Genomic DNA, 10,727 nt, shown 5'->3' on the forward strand with positions numbered 1-10,727 from the left:
TTGTTCCTATCAATTGTTCGAGTGACACTCAACTAAGGCTGTTAGGTGATGCTACTGCAGGTGAGTGCAGACTTTCTCAGGGTCATTACTCAGATCCTCGTGGGCTCACGGGGGTTGGGGGAGCCTGGACCGGCTTCTGGTTTCCCTTCATTAGTGTTGCCTTTGCCAGCCATCAGGGTCCCTTGACCTGGATTCATAAACTGGAGATTTCCACGAGGCCCAGCTTCAGCAGTCATGGTCAAGGAACCATGCCTCTTGGCTAGGACTCCGCCAGAGCATGAGGCTGGTGGGGACCTGCACCCATTCTCTCAGTCACTGAAATAACTCCCCCCAAGCCTAAGTGATCTATAAAAGCCCACAGGAGCCCCAGAAGAAAAGAGAGAGCTGCTTGTCTGCCAGGGAACACTAAGCTTCACTCCCAGGCACCATGTACACCATCTACTGCCAGCCCCCTGGTGGAATGAGGGCTGGTCCCAGTTGTGCAAACCCCAGCAGGACCCAAATCCTGCCAAAGCAATTAACTTACATCAAAGAAGCAGACTCGAAATGAAAACAAAGGGATTTTAAAAGTTCAACTGTGAGTTAAAAAGTGCACAGCTGCTGGTACAAGTGGGTAAGCTGCTTTGAAATTGGTGTTGGGTTCGTAATGGGACTTGATTACTTCCACATGGTACTTAATAGGCTCATGAAATTCCACTAACAGGAAAGAAATGCGTTTTAAATGTTGGTTGACAGAAATGTTGGTTGACTAAGAAATGGAAAAAGAAATTTTATGTCAACTTAAGTGTATTATCTCATAATATTGATTTAAAACTGTTCTAATAAGAGAAGATCTTAAATGACCATTTGCTATTAACATGTATCCGGTTGATTATGTTGGAGCCTTTTCTTGCTTGTAAGAAACTATTTTAGACTTTTAAATAAACTTCAATTATGTTTGAAACTTGTGTGTGTGTGTGTGTGTGTGTGTGTATGTGTGTGTGTGTGCATGTGTGTGCGCTCAGTCATGTCTGACTCTTTTGTGACCCTCTGGATGATAGCCCGCCAGGCTCCTCTATCCATGGAATTTTCCCAGCTAGAATACCGGAGTAGGTTGCCATTTCCTTCTCCAGGAGAGGAAACTCTTGACCTGAAACAAATAGACTGCCAGGTATTTCTCCAGTAAACACGGGTTTAACCAGGATCAGCAGAGAATTGCAATTCAAGGTCTGAAACTATGATGAGCAGCATGAAGGCCCCTCCTCTAATTCCCAGTAAGGGAAGATGAAACCTTTAATAGAGAGGAAGGGAAGGTATGAGAGTTTAAGCAATGAGTCCCCTCTAAGAAAGAGGAGTCTTTCTCCTACCTGTTGGGCTATGCAGTCATCATAGGGTGTGAGAGCTCCCCCTGCTGGTCTCCCCACTCTATTTAATTGAGATTCCCCTTTATTAATTTGTTACAAAACCTTCCAGCAAAACATTTAAGAGATTTCCAAGGCTCCTTGAGCTAGACATCATCTACTGTCTGGATTAATCTCTAACATCTGGACCCTTCTGTCTTTCAATTGTGGCTGAGCCATTCTGTTCTGTCTGGACTCGGTGACATAAACATTACTCAACAGCATGGTTTCATTGCTAACGTCTTAGACCCTTGGTTCAGATCCTGGCTAAGCCCCGGATTAGCCTTGTGACAATGAGCAAATTACTTAACCTTTCTATGACTTTTCCACCTCTGTGAAATACAATACTACCTAAGGTTGGGAACCCAAACAAAGACCCCATCAACAGGGTCATCCAACTTAAAATATGTATCTAAGATTTGTATTGATAACATCCACACACCCTAGGCCACCTTTCCAAACCACTAGCTCCTAGTGATTTGTACCAACTTCACCTCCTTCCAATCAGCTCTGTTCTGACCAACAGCTGGCACAAAACCCTCCATAAGTGTGGACCAACACTAGGTGCTCATCTAGAGTCCTTAAGAGCAAACTCTTTGCAACAGACCACACTGGGGCCCCAAGACACACTGAAGCTAGAGATGGGTCCAAGGTGGGCAACATCAATCAGCCTATCTGGGAGATGTTATCTTGATCAATGTGTGCCTCTCTGCTTGGACCATAGTTAAAGCCCTTAGAAACACAGACAGCTCCACTTTCTCAGTGCTACTGTATGCAACCCTGCAGGAGGAAATGGCAACCCAATCCAATATTCTCGCCTGGAGAATCCCATGGATAGAGGAGCCTGGTGGACTACAGTCCATGGGGTCACAAAGAGTCGAACATGACTAAAGTGACTTAGCATGCACACTGCATGGAAGGCTCTGTTTGTCATCTACAACATGATCTCATTTAATGTTTGTCTTTATCTTTGCATCGCTGTGGGAGAAACAAAAATATCAGCCAATTTCTGATGCTGACTCTCTTTGAGAATAGACAATTCCACTCCCCAAGTTCCTCCACTAATGATATTTTTCAGTTCTTTGTATGAGGGGCTGATGGATACAAAATGATTTCATATTCAATTCTATTCCTATTCAATATTTTTATCAGAATTACATTCTTGATAAAAAGTCAGTATCTAAAATGCAGCAAAGTTTATATTGATTTTCTTTTTTTTTAATTTATTTAATTTTTTTTAAAATAAATTTATTTATTTTAGTTGGGGACTAATTACTTTACAATATTGTAATAGTTTTTGCCATACATTGACATGAATCAGCCATAGGTTTACATGTGTTCCCCTTCCTGGACCCCCCACCCACCTCCCTCCCCATCCCATCCCTCTGGGTCATCCCATTGCCCCGGCCCTGAGCCCTTGTCTCATGCAGCAAAGTTTAAATTCACTTTTTTGGTTTTACCTTTCTATTGAATTATGAGAAACATAAGGAAAAATACACGCATAATAACCATATGGATTGCTGTATTTTCACAAACTGCAAACAGCACCCAGATAAAGAAATAGAACATGGGCAGCATTTTGCACTTCCTTCCTGTCACCAGCCCCTCCACAATGATAACAGCCACCCCAACTTGCAACCCCACTGACATGGTTTTGCCTGTATTTGTCTCTATAGGATAGAGTCACAGAGGATATAATCTTTCATATCTGACTTATTTCATTTAATATTCTGCTTGTGAGAATCAGCTCTATTGCTTTGTGTAGTTATAAATGGTTCCTCATCATTACTATATAGAATCTCATTTTATAAATACACTACCACTTACTTATGACTTTTGGTGGCAGTTTGATGGGCAGTCTGAAGCTGTTATGAATAGTCTATGTCCTTTGGTGCACATGTGTGCACTTCTGTTGGGCATCCGCCTAAGAATTCAAGTGCTGGGCCACAGAGTATACATGTGTTCTCTTTAACAGCTACTGACAACTGGTTTTCCAAAGTGGTTACACCACTCACATCCTATTGTTAGTGAAGAGGCATTCCAGTTCCTCCACAACTCAACCAACACTTGGTACTTTCCATTTTTCAATTGCAACCATTCTCATAAGGGGAGTTTAGCTCATCTCTGACTTTCTGTCTAACCTAGCCTTTCTTCTGTGGCTGCAAGGTATAGCACACTGCTGGGTAATAGTACAGAATCATTCTGGAGGACAATCTCAGCACAGTGATATGACCTACAAATAACAGATGTCACCCCCAAAGCCTGGAAAATCAGCGAGGCCTCCATTTAGTCTCTTAAGTAGGAGGCAGAGAATCAGGACACACACTGCACAGGAGGACATCCTGCAGCACACTCGGGGCAGCCGCTCCCGACTCCATCATCAGGCCAGCCTCCCCTTCTTCCTCAGGACTCCCCCTCCGCTCTCCTCATCACTGGACTCTTCTTGCCTTTCACAGCAGGACATCCTGCAGGACACTTGGGGCAGCCGCTCCCGACCCCATCATCAGGCCAGCCTCCCCTTCTTCCTCAGGACTCCCCCTCCATTCTCCTCATCACTGGACTCTTCTTGCCTTTATTGTAGCCTTTATTACTTTGGGGCTCTCTCCCCAGCCTTCTTATCCTGGACAGCACCGCTAGGTTCAAGACAAATGGTCTGACAAAAACCCAGTTCCTCCTCCTTTAAAGTGAGAGGAATGGCAGATCATGAACTTTGTCCCTGGACGTTGCCCCACGATACCTGGGGGGTGGAAATTTGACATGATGCCATCTCAGCTTACCCCTGTCCCCTGTCCCAAGCTGGCTGTCAGGCCTGGCAACCCCTTTCCACGAGGGCTTCCATGCTTAGCTGGACAGAGAGCCAAAGCCAGTACCCAAAGGCCTTCTCACTCTTTTGCAAAGTCCTAGATCCTCAAAAAGAGATGGTGCTGGGGGTCCCTGAAGAGAATGAGAGGAACAGTGTTCGTGAAAAGTGGCTGCTTAGAGAAGAGACTGCCTTCCTGGGTGGGGGAAGAGGACCTGACAGAGGGCTGTGCAGGGCAGCTCCTGGGTCTGGGCTCCCTGGCCATGCAGGAAGGAGGAAGAGCCAGGAGAGGAAGTGCACAGGAGGAAGTGCTGGAGAGGAAGTGTGGGGAACAGGAAGTGCTAAAGGGGGAAGTGCTGGAGAGGAAGTTCAGTTCAGTCGCTCAGTCGTGTCCGACTCTTTGCGACCCCATGAATTGCAGCACGCCAGGCTTCCCTGTCCATCACCAACTCCTGGAGTTTACTCAAACCCATGTCCATCGAGTCAGTGATGCCATCCAGCCGTCTCATCCTCTGTCGTCCCCTTCTCCTCCTGCCCCCAATCCCTCCAAGCATCAGGGTCTTTTCCAATGAGTCAACTCTTCGCATGAGGTGGCCAAAGTGTTGGAGTTTCAGCTTCAACATCAGTCCTTCCAATGAACACTCAGGACTGATCTCCTTTAGGATGGACTGGTTGGATCTCCTTGGAGTCCAAGGGACTCTCAAGAGTCTTCTCCAACACCACATTTCAAAAGCATCAATTCTGCAGCGCTCAGCTTTCTTCACCGTCCAACTCTCACATCCATACATGACCACTGGAAAAACCATAGCCTTGACTAGCCGTACCTTTGTTGGCAAAGTAATGTCTCTGCTTTTTAATATGCTGTCTAGGTTGGTGATAACTTTTCTTCCAAGGAGTAGGGGTCTTTTAATTTCTTGGCTGCAATCAGCATCTGCAGTGATTTTTGGAGCCCCCCAAAATAAAGCCAGCCACTGTTTCCACTGTTTCCCCATCTATTTCCCATGAAGTGATGGGAGTGGATGCCATGATCTTAGTTTTTTGAATATTGAGCTTTAAGCCAACTTTTTCACTCTCCTCTTTCACTTTCATCCAGAGGCTCTTTAGTTCTTCTTTGCTTTCTGCCATAAAGGTGGTGTCATCTAAATATCTGAGGTTATTGATATTTCTCCCAGCAATCTTGATTCCAGCTTTTGCTTCATCCAGCCTAGTGTTTCTCATAATGTACTCTGCATATAAGTTAAATAAACATGGTGACAATATGCAGCCTTAACATACTCCTTTTCCTATTTGCAACCAATCTGTTGTTCCATGTCCAGTTCTAACTGTCGCTTCCTGATATGCATACATTTCTCAAGAGAGAGGTCAGATGGTCTGGTATTCCCATCTCTTTCAGAATTTTCCAGAGTTTATTGTGATCCACACAGTCAAAGGCTTTGGCATAGTCAGTAAAGCAGAAATAGATGTTTTTCTGGAACTTGCTTTTTCAATGATCCAGCAGATGTTGCCAATTTGATCTCTGGTTCCTCTGCCTTTTCTAATACCAGCTTGAACATCTGGAAGTTCATGGTTCATGTATTGTTGAAGCCTGGCTTGGAGAATTTTGAGCATTACTTTACTAGCGTGTGCTGCTGCTGCTGCTGCTAAGTCGCTTCAGTTGTGTCCAACTCTGTGCAACCCCAGAGACGGCAGCCCACCAGGCTCCACCATCTCTGGGATTCTCTAGGCAAGAACACTGGAGTGGGTTGCCATTTCCTTCTCCAATGCAGGAAAGTGAAAAGTGAAAGTGAAGTCGCTCAGTCGTGTCTGACTCTTTGCGACCCCATCGACTGCAGCCTACCAGGATCCTCCATCCATGGGGTTTTCCAGCAAGCGTACTGGAGTGGGTTGCCATTACCTTCTCCATACTAGTGTGTGAGATGAGTGCAATTGTGCAGTAGTTTGAGCATTCTTTGGCATTGCCTTTCTTTGCGATTGGAATGAAAGCTGACCTTTTCCAGTCCTGTGGCCACTGCTGAGTTTTCCAAATTTGCTGGCATATTGAGTGCAGCACTCTAACAGCATCATCTTCTAGAATTTGAAATAGCTCAACTGGAATTCCATCACATCCTGTAACTTTGTTCATAGTGATGCTTCCTAAGACCCACTTGACTTTGCACTCCAAGATGTCTGGCTCTAGGTGAGTGATCATACCATCATGGTTATCTGAGTCATGAAGATCTTTCTGTATAGTTCTCCTGTGTGTTCTTGCCACCTTTTCTTCTGCTTCTGTTAGATCCATACCATTTCTGCCCTTTATTGAGCTCATCTTTGCATGAAATGTTCCCTTGGTATCTCTTAATTTTCTTGAAGAGATCTCTAGTCTTTCCCATTCTATTCTTTTCCTCTATTTCTTTGCATTGATCACTGAGGAAGGCTTTCTTATCTCTCCTTGCTATTCTTTGGAACTCTGCATTGAGATGGGTATATCTTTCCTTTTCTCCTTTACCTTTAGCTTCTCTTCTTTTCTCAGCTATTTGTAAGGCCTCCTCAGACAACCATTTTGCCTTTTTGCATTTCTTTTTCTTGGGGATGGTTTTAATCACTGCCTACTGTACAATGTTATGAACCTCCATCCACAGTTCTTCAGGCACTCTGTCTATGAGATCTAATTCCTTAAATCTGTTTGTCACTTCCACTGTAAAATCATAAAGGATATGATTCGGGTTATACCTGAATGGTCTAGTGGTTTTCCCTATTTTCTTCAATTTAAGTCTGAATTTGGCAGTAAGGAGTTAATGATCTGAGCCACAGTCATCTCTGGGCCTTGTTTTAGCTGACTATATAGAGCTTCCCCATCTTTGGCAGCAAAGAACATAATCAATCTGATTTCGGCATTGACCATCTGGTGATGTCCATGAGTAGAGTCTTCTCTTGTCTTGTTGGAAGAGAGTTTTCTGTGAACAGTGTATTCTCCTGGCAAAACTTTGTTAGCCTTTTCCCTGCTTCATTTTGTACTCCAAAGCCAAACTTGCGTGTTACTCCAGTTATCTCTTGACTTCCTTCCTACTTTTGCATTCCAGTCCCCTATGATGGAAAGGGCATTTTTTTTTTTTTTTTTTTTTGGTGTTAGTTCTAGAAGATCTTGTAGGTCTCACAGAACCATTCAACTTCAGCTTCTTCAGCATTACTGGTCGGGGCATAGACTTGGATTACTGTGAGTGATATTGAATGGTTTGCCTTGGAAATGAACAGAGATCATTCTGTCATTTTTCAGCTTGCATCCAAGTATTGCTTTTCAGACTCTTTTGTTGACTGCAAATGCGTTACTCCATTTCTTTTAAGGGATTCTTGCCCACAGTAGTAGATACAATAGTCATCTAAATTAAATTCACCCATTCCAGTCCGTTTTAGTTCACTGATTCCTAAAACGTCGATGTTCACTCTTGCCATACCCTGTTTGACCACTTCTAACTTATCTTGATTCATGGACCTAACATTCCAAGTTCCTATGCAATACTTCTCTATACAGCATTGGGCTTTACTTCCATCACCAGTCACATCCACAACTGGGTGCTTTCCCTTTGGCTCCTTCTCTTCATTCTTGCTGGAGTTATTTCTCCACTCTTCTTCAGTAGCATATTGGCACCTACTGACAGGCAGTTCATCTTCAGTGTCATATCTTTTTGCCTTTTCATACTGTTCATGGGATCCTCAAGGAAGGAATAGTGAAGTGGTTTGCCATGTCCTTCTCCAGTGGACCACATTTTGTCAGAACTCTCCACTATGACCCATCCATCTTGGGTGGTCCTACAAGGCATGGCTCATAGTTTCATTGAGTTAGACAAGGCTGTGGTCCATGTGACCAGTTTGATTAGTTTTCTGTGACTGTGGTTTTCATTCTGTCAGCTCTCTGACAAATAAGGATAAGAGGCTTATGGAAGCTTCCTGACTGACTGAGGGGGAAACTGGGTCTTGTTCTGATGGGCGGAGCCATGCTCAGTAAATCTTTAATCCAATTTTATGTTGATGGGTGGGGCTGTGTTCCCTCCCAACAGTTTGACCTGAGACTAAACTATGGTGGAGGTAATGAAGATAATGGTGACCTCCTTCAAAATGTCCTGTGCAGGCACTGCAGCACTCAGTGCCCCTGACCCTGCAGCAGACCCACACCTTCACCCGAGACTCCTGGACAGTCACAGGAAAGTCTGGCTCAGTCTCTTGTGGAGACCGCTCCTTTCTTCTGAGTCCTGGGGTGCACAAGGTTTTGTTTGTGCCCCTCAAGAGTCTGTTTCCCTAGTCCTGTGTCAGCTAGTTCTGTAATCAAATCCCACTGGCCTCCAACGTCAAATTCCATGGGGGTTCTCAGTCCCTTTGCCAGATCCCCAGGTTGGGAAATCTATTGTGGGTCCTAGAACTTTCTTAACAGTGTGAGAATTTCTTTGTTATAATTGTTCTGCATTTTGTGGGTCGTCTGCTCGGCAGCTCTATGGTAGGCTTAATGGCGACCTCCTCCAAAATGGCTTATGCCACAGGCTCCATGACCCAGGTAATTGCACCCAGAGCCCCTGTCCCTGCAGCAGGCCACTGCTGACCTGTACCTCCACAGGAGACTCAAATAGGTCTGGCTCAGTCTAATGGCGTCTCTGGGTCCTGGTATGCACAAGTTTTTGTTTGAACCCTCCAAGCATCTCTGGCAGATATGGTGTTTAATTCTAAACGTGATTTTGCCCCTCCTATCATCTTGCTGGGGCTTCTACTTTGCTCTTGGATGTGGGGTATCTTTTTTGGTGGGCTCCAACATTCTCCTGTTGATAGTTGTTCAGTAGCAAGTTGTAATTTTGGAGTTCTCACAGGAGAAGATTAAATCCCACTGGCCTTCAAAGTCAAATTCCCTGGTGGTTCTCAGTCCCTTTGCCGGATTCCCAGGTTGGGAAATCTGTTGTGGGCCCTAGAGCTTTTGTAAAAGTGCAAGAACTTCTTTGGTATAGTTGTTCTCCGGTTTGTGGGGGTAGGAATACTAGTTAGAAACTAGTTAGGAAGTTAGGACAAGACAGACATGAAAGAAATGATCAAAGAGCAAATTCAAGAAATTCTTTGCCTTATGTTGAACATGATCCAATCATTTATATTTGAAATGCCATTAATCAAAAAATGATGAAGCCAAAAATATAACACTTCTGAAGACAGAACAAATAACATTTGAAATTGAAAATAACAAGAAATACATTTGAATTTTAGCCATTTGATTCGATGTTTGTAAAGATGTTTAACTATTTTGTAAGCTATGACAGGCAGTAAATCTGAAACCCTGGGAAGGGTGCAGGAGTGTCCTACATATGAAAAAGATACAGGTGGAGAGAAAATTACTATCTCCCTCACTTCCCTGATGGATTGGATGGCAAAGAATCTGTCTGCAATGTAAGAGCCATAGTAGACCCGATTCAATCCTTGGGTTGGAAGATTCCCTGGAGGAAGGTATGGCAACTCACTTCAGTATTCTTGCCTGGAGAATATCAGGGAAAGAGGAGTCTGGGGGGCTGCAGTTCATGGGACAGCAAAGAGTTGGACTTGACTGAAGTGACTTAGCACACACTCACCCACTCCAGTATTCTTTCTTTTTTCAATTGAAGGATAATTGCTTTACAATATTGTGTTGGTTTCTGCCATACATCAGCAAGAACCAGCCATAGATATACATATGACCCCTCCCTCTTAAACCTCCCTTCCACCTCCCACCCTTTCCCACCCCTCTAGGTTGTCACAGAGCACCAGGTTTGACTCCTGAGTCAGACAGCAAATTCCCACTGGCTATCTATTTCACATGTAGTAGTGTATATATTTCCACGCTACTCTATCCATTCATCCTACCCTCTCATTCCCCCATTGTGTTCACAAGTCTGTTCTCTGTGTCAATGTCTCCATTGCTACCCTGCAAATAGGTTCATCAGTACCATCTTTCTAGATTCCATATTTATATACTAACATATGATGTTTGTTTTTCTCTTTCTGACTTACTTCAATCTCTATAATAGGCTCCAGGTTCATCCACCTCACCAGAACTGACTCAAATGAATTCCTTCTTATGGCTGAGTAATATTCCATTGTATATATGTACCACAGTTTCCTTATCAATTCGCCTGTCAGTGGACATCTAGGTTGTGTCCATGTCTTGCATGTGTGCATGCTAAGTGGTTCCAGTCATGTCTGCCTCTTTGCAGCCCTATGAACTGTAGCCCCCCAGGCTCTTCTGTCCATGAAATTCTCCAGGAAAGAACACTGGAGTGAGTTGCCATGTCCTCCTCCAGGGGATCTTCCTGACCCAAGGATCGAACTTGTGTCTCCTGTGGCTCTTGCACTGCAGGCAGATTCTTAAACACTGAGACTCCAGGGAAGCACCTTCCATGTCCTAGCTATTGTAAACAGTGTTGCAATGAACATTGGGGTACATATATCTTTTTCAATTATGGTTTTAGGCACAGTATGGGATTGTTGGGTCATATGGTGGTCTTATTCCTAGTTTTTTAAGGAATCTCCATACCATCTTCCATAGTGGCTGTGTCAGTTTACAT

The sequence above is a fragment of the Giraffa tippelskirchi genome, chromosome 9, assembly GCF_054371585.1.
Source record: "Giraffa tippelskirchi isolate mGirTip1 chromosome 9, T2T-mGirTip1v1.2.pri, whole genome shotgun sequence".
Classification (NCBI taxonomy): Eukaryota; Metazoa; Chordata; class Mammalia; order Artiodactyla; family Giraffidae; genus Giraffa; species Giraffa tippelskirchi.